Genomic DNA, 22,505 nt, shown 5'->3' with positions numbered 1-22,505 from the left:
CAGTTTCCTATAACTCGTAAATTCCTGAACCTGACATTATGTGACCAATAGTTCCAAGATAACGAACTCATCTGGGTACTAGGCGGCAGTGTGACCCCAGCAGCGTACCTGTTTGCTGCCGATCGTGCACTTGACTACTCGCAGCAGTATCCATCCATTCCATTGATTGGGACCATACTCTGTGTAGAGCGTTGCTGCTGCCTAAGCAGTCTCCTTGGCTATTGGGCACAATCCCAGACGGGTCACCACTCTGACACAGTATACCAGCAAGCTGGCTGGCACTCATTTTGCCGACCTCGGAAGGATGACAGGCCGAGTTAACCCCACCTGGTATTAATTCAACAGCTGAGCGGGATTTGAACTCAGGACCCAAGGATCCCAAGCCCACCACCCCAACCATTAAGCCAACACCAGGCATATCATTGTCTGCAATTTGTCTCCAGTATCGGCTCCAATAATTATCTTTGTCACAATATACCATATAAACTGTTCCTCGACAATATACATGATTTTCATGTGTCGAAACATCGACAAGATGAATTATCAGGGCAAAAATGAATGAAATAGGGGAAATTTCAGGTTCGTGGTGGCCATTTTGGATTTATGAAAATCAGACGATGGTTCCATACTTCGATTCGAGTATACTTTTGAGATGTTACTTCAGACATATTTCTGAGCTGATTAACATTGGAATCATTACAATTGCAATTTGTTCTGGGTCATTCCATAATTTCCCGAGACCCCAGTAAAGAACACGCTGACATTGGACCCCCCCAACGCTTTTACACCCACGTGGTACTGACGTTGGAAGCCCTCACACGACCGTTGCAACTTGGGCTCTCCTTGAATAATTATATCAGAAACTTTTTAACATGCTCCAGCCAAATAACTACCTTAACTAAAAGGTTTAATGAAAGAACAAAAAAAAAAAAAAAAAAAAAGAACTTCCTCATCGTGGTCGATGTGATATTCATGAAGTTTATAAAATAATTTATTTTAATTAACGGGAATTGTTTCCTCCGTATAAAAGGGGTAATTATGAAACGATCTCACGGAGAGCAGCGATTTAAAACGCCCTTTCACCATGAATCACGTCACGCGTAACTGTTTGCTTATTTTAGTCGCGCGCGCTGAGTAAGTACTTTAAGGTTTCTGTTTTGGATGAACATTGAAATCGTGGACCGCGAGTGCCCGCACCTGCGGATCACGTGCGCGCTCGCGCCCATTAGAGCGACGGCTGAAGGAGCACGTGACGGATTGACGAGCTTGGCTTCGCGCCAACTCTGAACCTCCCGAACCGACCGACGCCATTCCCGAATTCGCATTGCAAGCGTTACTTCAAAAACAGGTTCGTGCTGGCGGTATAAGCTCTCGTGAAATGTATTCTTTAGTTTAATTAGCTATATATATATATATATATATATATATATATATATATATATATATATATATATATATATATATATATATATATATATATAATTTTTTTCGTCCTTCACCACAACCTCATCGGTTCGCGGTTGTTTTGAGGCACGGTATAAATTCAAGTGTTTGGAGATGTAACGTTTTTAAACTTTACGCGATTTGCTGTTGAAAATAATAATAATTCTGAAGAAAGCTTACGTTTTATATTTTGTGAGGGTTCAATTTTTTTTTTTTTTTCCACAGGAGTCGTTATCATCCTGTGGAGACGCGTTGCCGTTGGCCTTGTCCGGCCTCAGCTTGTGGCTTTTCCTCTTCCTACATCATCCGGGTCTAGAATCGGATACGGTAAAACCTTAAATTGTACACTGTTTTATCTCATCCGTTGTTTCAGAGATTTTTTTTTCCTTCCTTCATTGGGGTTTCATGACTGCTTCTGATGATCCCACAGGTGTCATTCGATGGCGCTGAGGTGATTAGGGGAATTTTTTTTTTCCTCAGATATCGTTTCGCCCGTTTCGCTTGTTTATTGCCTGTTGTATTACTATGTTTCCAGAATAAGTTTTAATTCTGGAATGTGGATTACGAGCCGTATTTATCCGGCCCTCGTATTGCAAGTCGAGGGGGGAAAACGACGACGACAAAAAAAAAACGACGGCCGCCATTTTGTTCTTTTTCCAAGCATGTGTTCGGAACGACGATGTTGGGCACCGAGAGAATCGTGTATGCTTTAACCAAATCATAAATTTTAGTTTATCTTATTTTCACAGGGAGGGTAACATTGGTGGCATGGACATCACCAGAGTTTTTTTGTTTTAAATAACGCCAGTGTTAATTTCGTGCTTTGTCCCTCCCCACCTCACTCGCACGACGTGTACCGCGGAAGCACAATTCTATTCAGAGTATTATCCGAACAATACAGCACAACAGTCTGATTGTCGGCCTTCAGAAGAACGCATCAAAAGCGAAAATATGAGCCTTTTGTGTCATGGCGTCTCTCGCGATGAAGAAACCCTGCCTCACAGAATTGCGTACAGAACGATAAACTCCTTGCCTCTTGGACTCGAGGCTTTTATTTGATGAATACTCTGTGTACACGAGCAAATATAAGCTCCATGGGCGAATTATGGTAATTTTATACTTTGTGGAACTTGTGACGAATCTGCTTCACCCAATCCGCCGATATTGTTAATTGGTTTCTCCGTCACCCTCCGGTAAGAGCGTCAATATTGCGAGCAGAGTAATCGCCCTGCGGGCGATATTCTTGCAAGCCTGCGACGCGTTCTTCTATGCATATCTTTATTTGGGCGGTGTATAGGTAGACAGCTATGTATAGGCCAAAAAAAAAAAACGCCCCGTGTTTTGTGCATGAAGCAAAAACATACCTATTTGTTTTAATTTAAAACGCTTCACGACACTGGAATCCGTGGGGACGGGAATACTGTGCTGTTAATGGTGGAGACTCGTCATACCCTCCCCCACATGGAGGCAGCGCGACACGATGCACCTATAATTCACGGACCCGTGTTTGTGTTTGCTTGGTAAGCTACTACTGCAGTTGTGGGCTGATTACGTCAGACCTGCTGCATTGGAACAGGATGACCCCAATGAATGTATCGGGATGTTTTTTTTTTTTCTTTGCCGGTGGTCTTGGGGGGAGGGGTAGGGGTGCGGGGGGAGTGGCAGCGATGCAAATTATCTTTGTAAATAAGTATCGTGTATCGGGAGGTCCCCACCCTTTTCAGTACTATTCCTGTCCTCACGTTTTCCAGTGCAGTGAGATGTTTTGAATATGAAGCAGTAGGTATGTTTTTGCTTCATGCACGTAACCCGGGTTATTTATTTATTTTTCTGATCGAGCTGTTGGTTACCGATACATCACCCAATATATAGGTATGCATTGGAAGTAGTTGCATGCTGGGTACTCTGCCAGTCGAACGTAGCAGTGAGGAGGTAAAGTGAAGAGCAGAGGGGGTAGTTATCAGTCAGTAAAGTATTGATATTTGCATAGATTGGCAGATGCAATTTAACCTGTTGTGGATGAGTAAAAATAATAAAAATAGAGATTCCATAATGCAAGTGGCAATTTCGGAGCATGTCACACGGGAGAAGGTTGTTGGGGTGGTAATAGATGTGGGAGGTAAGCAGGTATAGCTCAGTGTCAGGGAGTTGTAGGTGAAGCAAATACGATTTCAGGTTTTATTTGGAGGGGGATCGATTATAAATCAAGAGGTGGTTTGAACATTGTATAGGCTGTTGAATGTAGAAAATGAATGGGATAGCAACATCGAGAGTAACCCAGTTTTAGGATAAGCAGAGAAGATGACTGAGAAGGAAGTTGAGGAAGCTTTCAGAGCATTGAAGAATAGAAAAGCAGGAGGGCCGACGGGAGTTGTGGGAGATATGTTGAAGGCAGTGGGAAGTTGGGGTGTGAAGAGAATGACAGAGATCTGTAATCTGGTGGTGAAAGAAGGCCGCATTCCAGTGGATTGGGAACTGAGTACCCTCGTCCCTCTGTACAAGGGGAAAGGTGACCCTCTGGACTGTGGCTCCTATAGAGCAATAAAGTTATTGGAAAGGGTGTTGGAGAAGAGGATAAGGAAGAAGGTAAAGATTGACGAAATGCAGTTTGGATTTATGCCAGGAAGAGGAACGACAGATGCAATTTTTATTGTAAGGCAGTTGCAGGAGAAGTACATGGAGAAGAGGAAGAAGTTGTTTTTTGGGTTTGTTGATCTGGAGAAAGCATTTGATAGGGTTCCACGTGAAGTAATGACATGGGCATTGAGGAAGTTAGGAGTGGAGGAATGGTTGATCAGAGTAGTGATGGCCATGTACGAGAGAGCACGCACAGCTGTAAGGACGAAGGACGGGAACAGTGGTGAGTTTGAGGTGAGGGTAGGAGTGCACCAGGGGTCGGTACTAAGTCCACTTCTATATGGAGGTGCTGGCTCGGAGGGTAAAGGAGCGTTTACCGTGGGAGCTGCTGTATGCAGATGATCTGGTGTTGATTGCAGAGAGTATGGATGGACTGAAGGAGAAGATGAACAAGTGGAAGGAATGTATGGAGGCCAAAGGTTTGAAGGTGAATATTGGAAAGATGAAGGTGATGGCAAGTGGTAAAGCATGTGGTGAGGTGGAAAGGACTGGGAAGTAGCCGTGTGCTGTGTGCAGGAAGGGTCGGAGTGAACTCCATTCAGTGTACAATGTGTGCTGAATGGGTTCATCGAAAATGTAGTGGGGTGAGAGGGTCATTAACCAGTGTGGCAGCGACATTCAAATGTAAGGTGTGCAGAGAGGGAGCTGCAGATGAAGGAATTGTTGAGTTGGATCTTGGAGATGGTGTGAAGCTGGAAGGTGTGAAAACATTTTGCTATCTTGGAGACATGCTGAATGGAGAAGGTGGATCAGACTCTTCGATGGTTGCTGGACTGAGATGTGCATGGAAGAAGTTTCGGGAACTGAGTGGTGTGCTGACGAGGGGAGTGTCATTGAAGCTGAAGGGAAAGGTGTATGCTACATGTGTAAAGAGTACGATGATGTATTGGAGTGATTCATGGGTACTGAACATGGAGCAGCAACAAAGGGTGGAAATGCGAATGGTTCGTTGGATGTGTGGAGTATCGTTGAGAGAGAGGAAGACAAATGATGACCTGCGGAAGATGATGGGAATAGTCTGTAATGGATGTTGCGAAGAGAAACAGGTTGAGATGGTTGGGTCATGTGTTGAGGAAGGATGAAAGTGACTGGGTCAGAGGAGTGTTGGAAATGAGTGTAGTCGGAAGTCGAGGATGGGGAAGACCGAGAAAAACTTTGCTAAAGGTGGTGGAAGAGGAAATGTGGGCAAGGGGATTAAGAAGGGGAGATGCAGAAAATAGGGTAAAGTGGAGAAGATTGTTGGGGCCTGAAAAGCTAACCCCTGCTTTAGTGGGGAAAATGGCCTGTGTGTGTGTGTGTGTGTGTGTGTGTGTGTGTGTGTGTGTGTGTGTGTGTGTGTGTGTGTGTGTGTGTGTGTGTGTGTGTGTGTGTGTGTGTGTGTGTGTGTGTGTGTGTGTAGGAATTTTATTAGGCCACATCTTGAATATTGTGTGCAGTTTTGGTCACCACAATTTAGGAAGGACATAGCTGCCAAGGGGTGTAGGGGATGTGGGCAGGGCTTTTAGGGAGGTTGAGCATGGATTCGTGATTTGTGTGCATGTGTGTGGGTCTCACACAACTGCCTTCGTACCCATCACCCCCCCCCCACTGCCCCACTGGGGGGGGAAAAAGTACAGAAGAAAACCAAAAGCACCATTTTGAATTCTGTTTTCTTTAATATAAATTGGTCTGGTGTTGATGGGCCGAATGGCCTCCTTATCTCGTTTCCTTGTGTTAAAATACATTGTTCTGTGCAATCTGCACACACCTGGTCACTATATATATATATATATATATATATATATATATATATATATATATATATATATATATATATATATATATATATATATATATATATATATATATATATATATATATATATATATATATATATATATATATATATAATATTGTTGCGGATTCGCGCCCGCCGGCGTGCGAGCGGCCACGTAACTCGAATCGCGGCACGTCGCCCACCGGACGGACAATCCCGTCGTGACCCTCTCGGACTAACGCCGGGAACTAGTCACGGGTGGGCCTTTCGGCCTCACCACGATCGTGCCAATTGGCCCCCCGCGTGGGATAGGGTTGTTCGCCAAATTCGACCTACCTAAGTACCCACACGGAGGGTAGACCGGGCGATCGCACCTCGCCGCAGGTCTACTTCGGACACGGGCCCCTTTAAGCGACCCGTTCCGTACTATCGGGATAACCGAGCGGTGTTATCGTCAACCTCGACGGTTCCGATTAATTATTGGGCGTATTTAGCCCACGACCAACCCTTTACGTGAAGTAAGATGGAGATTCAATTAAAGAAAAGACGAAGCGAAACGGGAAAAACAGTTCAACATAAAGCACATTTATTCCGCGGCAAACGGAAAGCACACATATACAATTATGCACCAAAAGCAAATGTAAAAGTAACACGACAATTCTGCACAAAAAGCAAATGCAACAAAAGAGAAACAATGCAGATCTACTACCGACTACGCGAGCACACGGCAACACTTACACAGTTTTACTTCACAGATGGCGCCGACAACACATATACTCCAAAGCAAAAGAAAAAGGGGCCACTCTCAACTACAAGGGGGCAGACGGGCCTGGGGCCGAGACCGCGTCGAGCCTACCCGTCTGGTGATGAGCCGCAAAATGGCGGCGGCACCCCGACTCCGCGGGCCTCGCTGGCACTGCCTGGAATGGAATGGGAACGGGGCCCCCTTCTCACACTATCTCAGCGCGGGGGGAAACGGGGGGGTTGTTGATGCTCGGGGGAAAGAGGATATCTGGCTGGCTTGGGTCCTGCGACGAGCGACGCCACTGCGACCTCGACCGCGTTCCCGGCCTCCCTTCTCCGCAGTTCCCCGACTCTGACACGAGCGCAGACCTCCACAAAGCTTCTTGGCTTCTCCAGCCTCTCCGGACCCCGACAGACACTCTCGACTGATTTCGCCGCCGCCACAACTCTCCAACTCTTTCCTCTTCTCAACTCTTTCCAACTCTCGATTCAGAAACTCAACTCTCTCCAACTGCATTCGCCCCGCGCTTGGCGCTTTATAGTCCGACAGGAGAAATCATATGCAGATTTTTGGATCAGGAACGGCTCGGGGGCGGAGCCATGCTCCCCATTGGACAGAGGAAAAGTGGGCGTGAATCATTCTTGATCCGATTTCTCGGAAAGGCTGGTGTTTTTGCACCCGCTGCTCGGTGCGCGCCCTGTACGAGTCCAGGATCGGTGCCCACAAGCGGCGCGGGAATGGCGGTGATGCGATGGTTGCGAGAGCGAGATGTGACGGTAAGGGTCGTGGCTGTTGGCGTTGCGGTTGGTGGTTGTTGTGTGATGGCTGTTGAGATGTGGTTGGTGGTGGTTGTGGTGGTATTGATGGCGGCTGGTCCAAAATAAAGATAGTAAAAGAAAAACGGCTATCTAAAAGGGTCGCAAGCTGAATGAATAACATTTATTCCCTCTAAACAACGGGTTTGGGCTAACTACACATATACTTACAGAGATATCTCACCTACGGGACCTGAATGGTGGTTTGCGAATTTCGTCAACCGCAACAATATATATATATATATATATATATATATATATATATATATATATATATATATATATATATATATATATATATATATATATATATATATATATATATATATATATATATATATATGTGTACTGGGCCGGTGTATACCCCGGTTAAAATAGGTGTACTATATCCCTGTGTCGAAAGAGGCGACCAGGGTTGCGTCAGGAAGGGCATCCGGCGTAAAACATGTGCCAAATCACTATGCGGATCATACGGATGATCCGCTGTGGCGACCCCGAACGGGAGCAGCCGAAAGAAGAAGAAGAAGATATATATATATATATATATATATATATATATATATATATATATATATATATATATATATATATATATATATATAGCCTGGTGTTGGCGCAGTGGTTAGGGCAGCAGCTTGGGATCCAAAAGGTCCTGAGTTCAAGCCCCGTTGTGCCACTGAATTAATACACCAGGGGGTTGACTCAGCCTGTCATCCTTCCGAGGTCGGTGAAGCGAGTACCAGTGTACTGGGCCGGTGTGTACCCCCGGTTAAAATAGGTGTACCATATCCCTGTGTCGTAAGAGGCGACCAGGGTTGCGTCAGGAAGGGCATCCGGTGTAAAACATGTGCCAAATCAGTATGCGGATCACACGGACGATCCGCTGTGGTGACCCCTAACGGGAGCAGTGAAAGAAGAAGAAGAAGAAGATATATATATATATATATATATATATATATATATATATGTATATATATATGTATATATATATGTATATATATGTATATATATGTATATATATGTATATATATGTATATATATGTATATATATGTATATATATATATATATATCCTGGTGTTGGCGCAGTGGTTAGGGCAGCAGCTTGGGATCCAAAAGGTCCTGAGTTCAAGCCCCGTTGGGCCACTGAATTAATACACCAGGGGGTTGACTCAGCCTGTCATCCTTCCGAGGTCGGTGAAGCGAGTACCAGTGTACTGGGCCGGTGTATACCCCGGTTAAAATAGGTGTACCATATCTCTGTGTCGTAAGAGGCGACCGGGGTTGTGTCAGGAATTTTTGATGTAATGATGTAATTCTAATTTTTGATGTAATGAACAAACTTTGGTACATCACAGGTGATGAAGGTTGTGGTAAAGTTTCATCGAAACAGTTATGTCGTTTGAGACGAAAGCAAATACCTATTTTGGTGGGCAAGCCCTGGGTACACCATACCATGATTTTTCAAAAATGTTGTGAACAATCTTTAGTACATCACAGGTGATGAAGGTTGTGGTGAAGTTTCATCAAAATTATGTGTGTGTGGTTTCGGAGAGGAAAGCAAATGCATATTTTGGGGGTGAGGGGCTGGCTTGGGATCCGAGGGTTCTGAGTTCGAGCCCCGTTTGCCACTGAATTAACACCAGGGGGTTGACAGCCTGTCATCCTTCCGAGGTTGGGGAAATGAGTACCGGTGTATGCCCCGGTTAGAATAGGTGTACCATATTCCTGTGTGTCGTAAGAGGCGACCAAGGTTGGCGTCAGGAAGGGCATCCAGCCATAAAACATTGCCTCAAGAAGGGAATTGCAGGGGCCTGCAATCTCAGCATTGCAGGGGGCCTGCAAAAAGCTAACCCCTGCTCAGCAGGGAAAAAATGGCTGTAAAAAGGCTACTGCATCTCATTCCTGCTGGGGAGGACTTGGCAATGAGCCATATGTAGGTGCAAAGTTTTTGGTTTCCCGAAAAAGATGGAGCCTGCACCACGTGATTGACTAAAAAATTCTACAGGAGGAGGCTCACCGATGTGGAAAATATTGTGTCAATCAGATCAACAGTTGCTGAGTTTTTATTTTTATTTTTGTTAAATTTTTTTATTTTCTCGTACTGACCGGATCAATTATTGCACTTGCTGAATTATGACGCCATAATGAAGAAAGTGATGACATCATTATTAACATGTCTTATTCGACATGGGGAGTACTTGACAATGTGCCATATTTTAATTTTTTCCATGAGTGGTTTCAGAGATAGAGGTGCAAAGTTTTTTTTTTTATTTTTATTTTTTGGTCTTTCCAAAATGGTGCCTTTACCACGTGACCTATGACGGCATTGCGACTTAAAAAAATTATACACAGGGTTCGCACGCCTCCTGGAAAGTCCTTAAAACTCCTGGAATTCAATTCCTATTCTGGAATGTCCTGGAATATGCTTAAAAATCAAATTGAACTCCTGAAAACTTAAAAAAATTATATTTTGGATTTCCGACGATCACCTTGTCAATGTCTCGAAGAATGAAAGAACCCAAGAATAAAATAAGCATTATGCATCTTTTTAGAGTCTGACACTATAATCAGAGATGCCAACTTTTGGAAATCAGAATTAGGGAGGATTTGCAACCGACACCAAATAATGTGCGTGAAGCGCACATCTCGAGCGCGGAGCGCTCGACCCTTGCGGCGGGGTCCAGGGCCCGCCTTAGGGCCCTGGAAGCTCTGGGGTTCTAGACGCTCTCTAGTGCCCTCTGAGCCCTATTTTGGAGCATTTAACATGTTAAGAATTCCCACTTTTTGAACAAAAAAAGGGGAAAATTGTGCACTTTTTAATGTTACATGTATGTTAATATTAGTAAGTTAGGGGACAATCAAAGATTAACAAAAAGCACAAAAGAAGCAATATTTTTCTTACCTTACTGGCTGGTACTACTGCTGCTTGCTTTTTCCATGGCAGCTTTGCTGAGTGACAGCTGTGTGGCTCTTTTAGCCCTTCTGATTATGTCTTTGCTGTATTCTCTCTGGTAGCAAGGGGTGCTATGAGCTAGTTTTTCAATTAAGAGAGCTTCCAGGGTTTTGACACTCAAATTGGGACGAAATTCAGTATGATTCTTCCGTACAAGACTGAGTGCCCGCTCACATGATGCGTTCGAATGAGGAATGACCAAGATTCCCTTCATCACTTTGCTCAAATTAGGATACTTCTTGGCACCAGTGCAGGGATCTGTGAGCTGTGAAATCCGATGCCACTGCTCATCCACTCTCACTGTCTCAGTAGCAATTGTAGCTATGGAGGCGTCTGCCTGGTAGTGAGCGAATTCACTCTCAAGACTGTCTATGTCACTATCACCGCCACTGAACAGACAGGGGAATTTCTTCATGAAAAACTCCACACAGTCAAACCCCACTTCTTGGTGTAGCTTAACATCCAGCACCTGAGCATACTTGGCTAATTCATCACCTAGCGGCCAGGTTTTGAATATGTAATTGCAGGCTTTCACATAATATGAGCGAACTGCACTGAAGAAACCTTGGATGTCTGACTCACTCAGAGTGAAGGTGGATTTCTTGAGACTCCTTTGTTCCCTTATATACAGTTTGGCATCGTTCCCAATCATGAGGTCCTCATCATTCTTCTGATGATTTCTGTCAGAGAAGGGTACATTTACCAGAGCAACCGATGACACCGATGGTTTCAAAAACCGTACGAAGATATCTTTCAGAAGACCATTCAATTCAGAAGACCAGAAGACCAAGATCAGGAGATGAATACAGGGTTCGTCTCTTTGGAGCAGAAGATTCCCCTTCTCAAAAAGCTTGTTAGCATATCGAAGGAAGAAACAATAGAGTTTTGTTTGTGGAGACAAGAACATCCTGTTGACACGTTTTTCTCTAGATTCCTGCACAGTGTTTGAGGAAGATGCGCTTTTAGTTGTAGAACTCGTAGTACACTTAGCCGCAGGGAGATCACGCTTGCGTTTACTGCCAGCAGAAGAGGTCAGACTCGTAGTACCAGATCCAATTTTACGTTTGAGGAGAGAGCTTGAGGTAGGTGCAGCCAAGGAAGAAGACCTCTGATTCGAAGGTTTTGCTGAGCTTCTATCAAGTGATTTGGCAAAAGCAGAACTTAACTTGGGTCCTTCTTTGCCTGTAGATGGGACTATCACAGTCTTTCTCGACTCTGAAGGGATCTGCTTTGTAGATGAACGTGATGAAGGGCCGGTGATGCTACCTGCTCTCAGCATTGGTTTTGGTGCTGTCCCTGCTGTCTTCTTCGCAGCAGATACTGCAGTGGTAGTGGTGAATGCTGCTCCACTAGTGCTTGATCCTGCAGTGCCAGTACTGGCAGTAGATACAGTGCCGTCCTTCTTGCTCGTTGTTAGAGTCTTGGCTACAGTTGGTTGCATTTTTCTTCGGACTTCTTCTTTGAAGAAGAGGCGAAGTGGCTCCCACTGTTCAATCAGCCTGTCTAGGCACTGACCAAGGGACAGCCACCTTGTTGCGACATGCTTCAGAATCTTGTGTGTCGGGGCATCACAGAGTTCTTGCAGTGCTTTCACTCCTTTGACGCGTTTACTACTTTTGTCCAAGTAGTAGTAAATATCGATGAGAAAGTCATCTAATTCAATGGGGAAGGCCTGAGCCGCCTTTCTTGGCCGTATTGTGCATCATATGGCAAGGGCATCCCATGATGTAGCACTCTGGATTTTGTTTGTGGATATAAGCAGCGACTCCTTTGTGCTTGCCCACCATGACAGAGGCATTATCAGCACAAAAGGAAACACAATTTCCCCACGGAATTTTCCTGTCACTGAACTCATGATCAAGCAGTTTGAAAATGTTTTCTCCAGTGGAATCTTGTTTGCACGCAGGCAAACTTAGCAAACCTTGCTTCACAATCCCAGCACTGTTGTCATAGTACGAAATCAGGACAGGATATAGCTGGGCCTCACCACTGTCATTGCTACCGTCTGTAGCTAGGCTAAATGGAGCTAGTCTAGCAATATCGGCAATAGATGAAGCAGTAACATTTGACAACTCACCAATTACACTGGTCAACAACAAATTTGTTGTCTGCATTTTTTAAGCTGATTTAGGACGAATCTGATGCGCTGAATCCAAAACTCACATTAGTTTTGTTCAATCAGGTCAAGTTTTTGAGATATGGCCACATGTCGTTTTTTACATATTTGTTCACATGTACGCATGTGTGGAGCATTTTAGAAGAAGTTGGTGGGGGTAAATGTCATGTCAAATAATTGTTTTAATTGGAAATAATTATTTTAATGACAAGAAGTATTCAGGTACGATAGTTCTAGGTGATTATGTCGAAAAGGGATCAGTTTGAAGTCATAAAACCTCAAAATCTTCCAAAAATTGGTGAGGCAAAGCATAAAGTTCGTGGATCAAAACTAAAGTTAATGGGGCAGATTTTGTAATAATGTGATACAAAAAAAGTTGTATTTCTTGAAATAACGAACTCTGAAGAATGTACAATACCTACATGCGCCAATTTATGACATGCGCTTCTGCTCAAGCTTGGAGTGCCACAGTACGAACCCAAAGATTGGAGACTGTTCATTGACAGCAGCAAGCGATCACTGAAATGTGTTCTGCTACACAACGGCAACCAGTTTGCCCTCTGTACCCATTGCTCACTCGACTACACTGAAGGAGAAGTATGAAGCGGTGAAGTACGTGCTGGAGAAAATTGGTTATGATCAGCATAAGTGGTTTATTTGTGTTGACCTGAAGATGGTGAACTTTTTGTTGGGACAACAGTCTGGCTTCACCAAGTACCCATGTTTTCTGTGCATGTGGGATAGTAGGGACCGTGCTCAGCATTACACGAAGAAGGACTGGCCTGTGCGGGAGGAATTGGTGCCATGCAAAGAAAGAAACGTCATCAACGACCCTCTGGTGGACAGAGACAGAATACTCTTCCCACCGCTGCACATCAAGCTCGGCTTAATCAAGCAGTTCACCAAGGCTCTGGACAAAGATGGTGACTGCTTCACTTACTTGTGCCAGGCTTTTCCAGGATTGACCATGGAGAAGTTGAAAGCTGGCATCTTTGATGGTTCTCAGATCCATCAGCTCATCAGAGATCCAGAGTTCAAAAACTCAATGAACGAAGTGGAACTGGAAGCGTGGAATACATTTGTTTTGGTAGTGAAGAACTTTCTTGGCAACAATAAGGCCAGAAACTACGCAGAACTTGTCAACAACATGCTGACTGCTTTCAGAAACCTGGACTGCAACATGAGCATCAAGATGCACTACCTATTTTCACATATGAACCGGTTTCCTGAGAACCTGGGTTCAATGAGTGACGAGCAGGGGGAGAGATTCCATCAGGACATGAAGGAGATGGAGACCAGGTATCAGGGTCGCTGGGACGCAGTCATGATGGCTGACTACTGTTGGAATCTGAAGAGAGACCTCCCTGCCGCTGAACATTCCAGGAGTTCGAAGAAACGGAAGTTCAAGCCCTGAAGTTTGAACAGTGGTGACGCAACATGCAATTTACTTGTACTTACCTTTATCAATGCCCACCATTCAGATGACAGTAATCGATGTTTCTATCATGTAATCAATAAATGTTGTTGGCAAAACATTTTTTTTTCTTAAAAACATGTTTAGGATGATATGTGTTGACAAAAATCAGCTGATAATGCCACAAAAATGTAATTGATTTTGTCACAAGATCTGATTTTTTTCAAATCAACTTAGCACAAAAACCTGACCTGATGGAGAGAAACGGATGCCATTTCCTGATTCAGCAGTGCCAGAATACCCTAATTCACTTGTAGAAATCTAGACAACATTCAGAAAGTAAAAAATTGTTGACCAGTGTTCTTTTTTTCTTCTTTGTTCTTGTTCTTTTTTTTTTTTTTTTTTTTTTTTTTCTTTTTTTTTCTTGCTTTTTGTTCTTGTTTTTTTTTTTTTTTTTTTTTTTTTGTTCTTGCACATCTTGCACATCTTGCAAGTTTTTGTTCTTGCACATCCATACTTTGAAGCAACTTTTGAATCTGGAAACATCTTTTGAAATAGAGGTCCAGCATGATCTGAGACTGATATGGGCAAGTTATGTTCCACAATAAATCCACTAAAGAGAAGTTCCGCTCGGGTAACATCCTCTTCCTCGCTTGTCCCTTGTTTGGTGAAATAATTCAGAAGTGTACCGGTACTCGTGCTCGAAGATCTCTCCTTTGCAAATGTCTGTGTGCCGCTTGCTTCCAAGTGCTTCCGAATATCATCGCGACCTCCGTGCTCAACTGAAATATCAACGCTGCATACTGTACAATACGCATGATGAATTCCTCTTTCAGACTTTCGAATACACGGGTATTGGAGACTGTATTCGGTCTTGTACTTCTGAGACCATTTCTTGGTCTTCGTAAGCTTCTTTTCTGCCATTTCGTAATCAACATCGAGGGCTTGAAGCATCGGTAACTTCGAAGTCGATGTTCCACAGCTGCAGCGTGACTCGTCGAACTCTAGCGGCTGTTAAACACCGCACGGTGGTCGCGACCGGTGGGCTGGTACGGGGCCCAGCTGCATGCAGTGAGCGTATCGCATGCATATACACTGTGCATACATACCGCATGCACTGTATTGCACACAAACCGCATGCACTAAATCTCAGTGCATGATCGCCTAAGCGAGATCCAGACCCAATGTTTCGCTGCTCCTCATTTGAATTTGCATTTTTTTACGTACAATTTGGTAGCAGCGAACGTTATGGAGTTACCACATGCTATACGTAGCAGACGATGCTTTTCATTCAATTCTCATACTAGTACATTCTGATTAGTGAACAGTGCAAAAATATCAAAATTTCGGGAGGATAAGGATAGTGATCGTAAGGGCGGGAGTTTGGGTGAATTTTCGGAAGCCTCCCGATGAAATCGGGAGGGTTGGCATTGCTGCATAATGTGCTGTTAGTAAAATAATTTTTTAAAAACGAGGTGTGTTCAAAAAGTATCCAACCTTAATTTTTCGTGCTTAAACAAATGAAGCTCGGGAGGCATGGTTTGGTGCACGTATGTAGGGGATCCTAATTCGTATGCGTGAATATTTTCCCGCCGACAGACCACCGATGAGTAAGGAAGTGTAAGTGAGCGCCGTCGGATTTTCGTTTTAAACAAAATGACGGATCACTGTGGTCTCATCGCCAGTGATCACTGTGTTGAAGTTGGGATCGCTGTTCACAGTCTCCAGCATGTCCTGTGCGATCTCCAAATGGAGTTGCTTCTGCTCGATCGTTAGCAGCTTTGGCACGAACTTCGCTGAGATTCTCCTTAAGCCCAAATCCTCTCACAATGGAATGAACAGATCCAATGCTGATGCCCGCCTCGTCTGCAAGTTCTCTGATCGTGATTCAACGATCCTGCATCAGCAGGGTCCTCACTTGGTCAATGACTATCTCATTTCGGGATGTTGAGGACCTACCAGAAGGTGCTTCACTTTCCACTAATGTGCGACCATCTTTGAAGCGGTTGTACCACTCTTTTATCTGTGTGGTGCCCATTGCTTCGTTCCCGAAGGCCTGTTGAATCTTGCGGATCATTTCCACTTGGGAATCACCAAGATTTACACAAAATTTGATGCAGTGGCGTGGTTCAAGTTTTTCTGTCATTTTGTCAAAAACCAAAATCCGACGGCGCTCACTTACACTTCCTCACTCATCGGTGGTCTGTCGGCGACTGACAGCTTCTGCAAGCAGGAAAATATTCACGCATATGAATTAGGATCGCCTACATACATGCACCAAACCACGCCTCCCTAGCTTCATTTGTTTATGCACGAAAAATTAAGGTTGGATACTTTTTGAACACATCTCGTGTGTGTGTGTGTGTGTGTGTGTGTATATATTCTTCAATTTTAATGTATTTCCAACAAACACGAACCGTTTTTGTGTAATTACGTGAAGATTGGTATTCCCGCCAGTAAACCGACGGCTCTTCCATGCTCGTAGTACTTATACAGCGCCTCGGCATTTTTTGGCGTCGGCTCGCATCGCCATCGTGGAGTGCCATGCGCATGTGCATAAAACTGTGTGAGCACAGGCTCCGCCCCTTGTGCAAGTTAAATCTCGCGGGAAGTTGACTCGTGTTGTTATATTTCCTAAATCATGGTGACGTCGGATCTCATCGTTCTGATGGTGGGAAAAAAGTAAAACGCTAAAAAAGTTAACTGACATTATCGGACTAAAAAAATCGAGTTATCGGAAGTTAACTGGTCCGATAACGATAAAAAAAGTTAACTTCCATAATTATCTGTTATCGGATTATCGCTTTTGTGCCCAACACTGTTGTTTACACACTTCAGCGATCGTGAACTATGCCCCCCAGGAAGTGCATATTCAACGAGCGCTGGCTCAAACATCCGGAATACGTATCTTGGTTGGAGTGCAGCACAGATAAATAGAGTACAAAGTGTAATATCTGCCTGAAGATTTTCGACATTTCGAACATGGGCGAGCCTGCCATTCGGAGCCACGGAAAAGGATCGAAACAAGCAGTTACTGGAGCAAAAGAAGGTAAGCTGGTGGATGCACCATTCGAGATTTCTTCTCTGGATCATCAAAGGCAAATGAAGAGTAGGGGAGCACAGCTGCTCCAACTCCAACGCAACCTAAGCCCTCAACTGCGCCACTAACCTCATTCGTCAGCCGTAACGATTGCCTTACATCGGAATTATTGTGGACTCTTAAAGTGGTGAACTCCTACTACTCTTTTAATTCATGTACAGATGTCTCGTCCTTGTTCGCGCAGAAGTTTCCAGATTCAGAAATTGCAAAACATTTCTTCTGTGGTGAGCGAAAATGTGCAATTACGGTATTGCACCGTACTTCAAGCATCAACTAACGAAAAAAATTCTGAAGATGGTTATGTTCTTCTCTTCGAGTCTTAATCAAAATACGAAGAATAAACAAATGGATGTACATGCCCGAACCTGGGAAAAGGATCAGATACTGTAATTAATTATGCGTTAATTATATTATACATGCAATGCAAGTTCCAAAATATGACTGACTTTATTACAAATTGTGCCAAAAACTCTTGGAAAATTGAATTTATTGTGCTGGAAAACTCCTGGAATTTTCTTTTAATGTAAGTGTATGAACCCTGTATACAGGAGGAGGCACTTATTTGGAAAATTTCGTGTCAATGAGACTAGCGAGCGGGTGCACAGAGTTTATTTTAAAACTGCAGACACACGTATCTACGGCACACGGACGTGATGGATCGCTTAACCCTTGTTTTCGCTTCACGAGCACAAGATAATTGGTGGTTGAATTCAGTGACCTGATATGCAAATCCTTTTCAAATTTGTTGTCAATTGAATGAAAATTAAACAGATGTTTGGTACAACAGAACTTCAATATGGATACAAAAAATACGACATAATAGTGACCGAAGCTTTTCGTGCTGCACTCTTCAGGATAAGATCGCAGCAAGTGAAGGAAGAAGTGGAGGCACGTGCTTGTATACACAAGTCTCAAAAAGGTAGACACTGATTGGTTCAACCGTAATGACGGCACGGTTAATCCGAACTCCTATTGGTCGGCTCATCATCTTCACCTCGAGCTCCCATTGGCTGGAGCAGAGTTCGTCGATGATTGACGTTTGCAACTGCATCCTGGAGAGAGGGGGGATGGCTTTCCCCTAAGGTCCATTCACCATTTGTTATCGTACTTCTCTTGGCCTGCCCATGCTGAAAGAGACACAAAGACCATACAAATTCCTTTTGACAACATAATATTGGATCGGTGGTAAGTATGAAGGTTGCTTCTAACATACGTAAATGAAACGAGCTCCGACCTCTGCTCAATATCCTGAACATATCTGCATTGTACTGGGCTGCACAGATAGGGTTGGCAACCAGGTGCTGTGCAATGGCTGGTGGTTGCTGGATATTTCTACATGCTTGCACTAGTTGTGTTCTAACCCTCACAATATTTCTTCGAATCGCCAAGGGGTCGTGTTTGATCCGCTCAGCCAATCTTAGTGTTGTGCAACCCACTTACCGAGCTTCACATCGGCACTTAAACTCATAAATAAGATTGTTGGTTTGTGAGGTGGGCAGCACATCCTTGTTGACTGACATCAGCAAACGGCGAGAAGTAAAGATTACTTGGGGTTTCACAACCAGAAATATGTTGGATACAATATGTTTGATTTGTACTTCAAACCTTAGTGATTGCCCTTTCCAGAGCATCCTGATATAGACTGGACATTTGTCTGGACCAATCTTCCAATTGTCGTGTTTGGAAACTTGTACACGTATCTTAAATATATGCTCAAGATAAGCATTCTCACTGAGTATCTATATATTAATACTGAAGGACCAATTTTGTGCTCCTCCAAGCGGTCGCGTCATGTTTTTCTCAGTACTGTGACCTGGATTGAAAGAAACTTCGTACCTGTAAGAGTGCATTGCACATAGTGGCAATAGTCAACTTTCAACTCTGAAGCAGAATAAACACTTTTCGTTTACATGGCGACGTGTGACATCACTGCTGAGAGGCGTCAGGATGTCATGACATCATCGGTCATTCGCTGATGTCATTACGTTTGTCGTCAACAGACCGTGACCGCTGTGAGGTGTAATTCCACTCCTCGAAAATAGCGTCTGCGATGTAAAACCCTCTTCTACACATGCTGACTACCTCAGAATGTGAATGTGACACAAAAAAATGTAGCAAGAAACATTGTATCTTCTATTTATATATTAATACTGAAGGACCAATTTTGTGCTCCTCCTAGCGGTCTCGTTACGTTTTTCTCGGTACTGTGGCCTGAAGTTTTGACACGGTGTTTGTACGTCAAAGTAGACACGTGCACAAATCAGGGGACTTCTTCACAAGGAGTAGTGTACAAGGACGTTTTGTAGGCCTCATTAGGTAAGGCCAAGGAGTAAATCGACTGGGATCCGGCTCTTACAAGAGCCGCCACTGGTTGTCATATTGGGCTCATGGAACGGAATCCGTCTATGACGGGGTTTCGGCTAGTAGTCGTGATTTTGTCAATTTCAGCAGGAAGATTACAAGGTCAACAAATCCTCTATGCTCTGTTAACCAGGATATTGATCAAGGCAATTTTGTATCTCGTGGAGCTGTAGGCGTCCCACCGAGGATAGAGCCTTGTGAAAGTCTGCTTCCGGTAGACAGATGTTGTGAAACCAAGGTTAGCTCTTTCAACCAACACGTCCAAAAATGGTAACGTGTTTGACGATTCCAGTTCCGTGGTAAACTTCAGCGCTGTATGGAGAGTGTTGAGCCATGCCTGGAAATCGTCACATGCCGTCAGACTCAAACAAAGCAAAAATGTCATCAACATATTGATAGTATATGATGGGGGAATCGACCCCTTGCTGACCAGTAAGTTTTTTTTTTTTATTTTTTTTTATTTTTTATTTTATTTTATTTTATTTTATTTTTTCCATTTCGTGATAGCCCACAAATATATTTGCAAGAGCTGGGTCTAATGGAGAACCCATGGCCACACCGTCCGTTTTAACATGCATCATGTTGTTAAAACTGAATTCTACCTCCCTTGTTGCTGTGTTCATTAATTCCACGAACACGTGTTCGGAGATCATCGGTTGTTCCAGATCGGAGTGATGCAGAAAATGTGCGCATATCTCAATCATCTTCGTCAATGGTACATTCGTGAACAAGCTTTTAATATCAAAGGATGCCATTATGTTGTCCTCAGTTGTCAGTGTTGAAGCTCAAATTGATTCTCCAAATGTGAAAATCCTTAACCACAAAATGAGAAAGTGAATCGAATACTGATTGCAGTACCTCTCCCGACCAATTGGCAAGCTCTTGTGCCGTTACACCGCCCAGATACAACAGAACATGATCGCACGCCTCAGGTGGAAGTTCAGATCGTCAAACGTGGAGAACTATCAAAGGAGGTGTACAACAGAATTAAACCTGTTGCATTCCAACGTCCAATAATGTATGGCCTGCCGAAGATTCACAAGGAGACTATCCCTCTAAGACTGATATTGTCCATGGTGCGATTGGTTCTTGGGGACCCAAAAGAGCAAAAATTCACTCCTGACTACGTAGAAAGCTTTCGTCTGCAGCCTGATGGAGTACTGCTCTCCCCTCTGGGCTCGTGCTCCTGGTTTTCACCTTTCTCGGCTTCACGCTGTGGAAACGAAGGCATTTAGGATCATTGGTATCTCCCGCGATGAGGCTGAGTATTTGGGCCTCACTCTCACCGCAGGCCGGTCGGTGGTCTTTCTGTCTTCTACAGTCTCCTTTCCGGTCTCGCCACCCCCTTCCCCGCTCTGTCTGCGATATTTCTGCAGAGCGCTCAAGGTCCGCCAACAACCCCCTTCTGGTAAAACTACCAAAATCACTAATCGCTGCTCACCTTCACTCTTTTCTTCCTCTTTTCTTGCCTTTAGAATAAACTCACACATTCTTGAATCCCATTTTTCCCTCCAGACCTTCAAAACAGCTGTTCACCAATACCTCTTATTTTCCCCCATCCAAAACCTCGATCTTTTCTTCCCCCGTTAATCCACCCCAATCCCATCTCCTTCAAATTCCCTGCTTTCCTTCCTGAAAGTCCCTGAAATGTCCATCTTGCATACTCCGTGTTCCCCGCCCAATCCCTCTCCCTTCCTCAGGTCTAATGTCTGTTCCCCACTATTTTCTCCCTCCCTCTCCCGCTCCTCTTGTCTCATGCTTATTTGCTGTGCGTTGTGTGTTGGCTCTCATACAAGAACAATGTATACCAAAAAAATAGTCCAGGGGACCCAAAAGACCAAGAAGCCCAAAAAGTCCCAGAGCACCCAAAGGTCACAAAAGACCAAAAATCCCAGGCGACAAAAGACTCTAATATCCCATTATAGCAAAAATTCCCAGGGGACCCAGATACCCAGAGGACACAGTTCCAGAGGACACAAGTCCCAGATGACCCAGGGAACACAAGTCCTAGAGAACCCAAGAGTCCACGGGGACCAAAAGACAAAATACCAGAGGACCCAAAATATGCAAAAGACCAAAAATTTCAGGGGACCCAAAAAACCAAAAATTCCAGGGGACCCAGAAGAACAAAAAGTTCCAGGCAGCCAAAATTCCCAAAAGACCAACAACAACAAAATTCCCAGGGGACCCAAAAAGACCAAAAAGTTCCTGAGGACTTTAAAACACAAAAGACCTAGAAGACCAGAATGTCCCAGGGGACCCAAAAAGACCAAAAAGTTCCTGAGGACTTTAAAACACAAAAGACCTAGAAGACCAGAATGTCCCAGGGGACCCAAAAGACCAAAAAGTCAAAGGCGAGCCAAAAGACCAAGAATCCCAGGGGGACACAAGACTAAAAAGCTCCAGGGGACCCAAAAGAAGAAGAATACCAGAATGTTACAGTGGACCCAAAAGACCAAAAAGTCCCTGAGGACCCAAAATATATAAAAGACCAAAAAGTCCCAGAGAACCCAAAATATATAAAGGACCCAAAAGTCCAAAAATTCCAGGCGATGCTAAAAGTCCCAGAGGACATAAAATGTAGACCAAAAAGTCCCAAAGGACCTAAAAACATCAGACCAAAAAGTCCCAAAGGACCCAAAAGACCAAAAATTCCAGGTGACCCTAAAAACATAAAAGTCCCAGAGGACCCAAACAACCAAAAGGACAAAAATTCCTCACCCCAAAAGATATACAAGATCAAAAAGTCCCAGGGGACTCGGACAAAAGACCACAAAGTCCCATGGGGCCTAAATGACCAAGAAGACCAGAATGTCGCAGTGGACCCGTGACCAAAAATAACAAAGTCCCTGGGGACCCAACAAACCAAAAATGTCAAGGGACCCAAAAGGCCAAAAGTCCCAGGTGACCCAAAAAGACAAAAACTCCCAGGTGACCCAAACGCCCAAAAAGAACAAAAATTCCAGGGGGCCCAAAAAGACGAAAAATACTAGGGGACCCAAAAAGTCCCTGGTGACCCAAAAAGACCCAGAAGTCACAAAAGACCAAAAATCCCAGGCGACCCAAAACTCAAATATCCCATTATAGCAAAAGACCCAGAGGACACAAATGACCCAGAGAACACAAAAAGTCCCAGAGGTCGCAAAAAAACCAAAAAGTCACAG

At 44.0% G+C, this 22,505-nt stretch overlaps 1 protein-coding gene across 6 annotated transcripts in view; it reads left to right on the top strand.

The window, feature by feature from the left end:
- The first annotated feature begins 1,255 nt into the window (after positions 1-1,255).
- Positions 1,256-22,505, top strand: part of LOC147035510 (helicase senataxin-like) — a 442,380-nt gene continuing 421,130 nt past the window's right edge. For all 6 annotated transcript variants that reach the window (XR_015062693.1, XM_085899538.1, XM_085899543.1 and 3 more), the window contains exons 1-2: positions 1,256-1,348; positions 1,669-1,770. The gene's annotated coding sequence lies outside the window, so the exon portion shown is untranslated. The remainder of the gene's footprint in view (positions 1,349-1,668; positions 1,771-22,505) is intronic.

Source organism: Eptatretus burgeri, chromosome 1 (assembly GCF_056783735.1).
Source record: "Eptatretus burgeri isolate ZD-2024b chromosome 1, Ebu_testis_v1, whole genome shotgun sequence".
In the NCBI taxonomy this organism is placed as follows: Eukaryota; Metazoa; Chordata; class Myxini; order Myxiniformes; family Myxinidae; genus Eptatretus; species Eptatretus burgeri.
The sequence above is the reverse complement of the archived record's forward strand: the minus strand, read 5'-3'. Positions and strand labels throughout refer to the sequence as shown.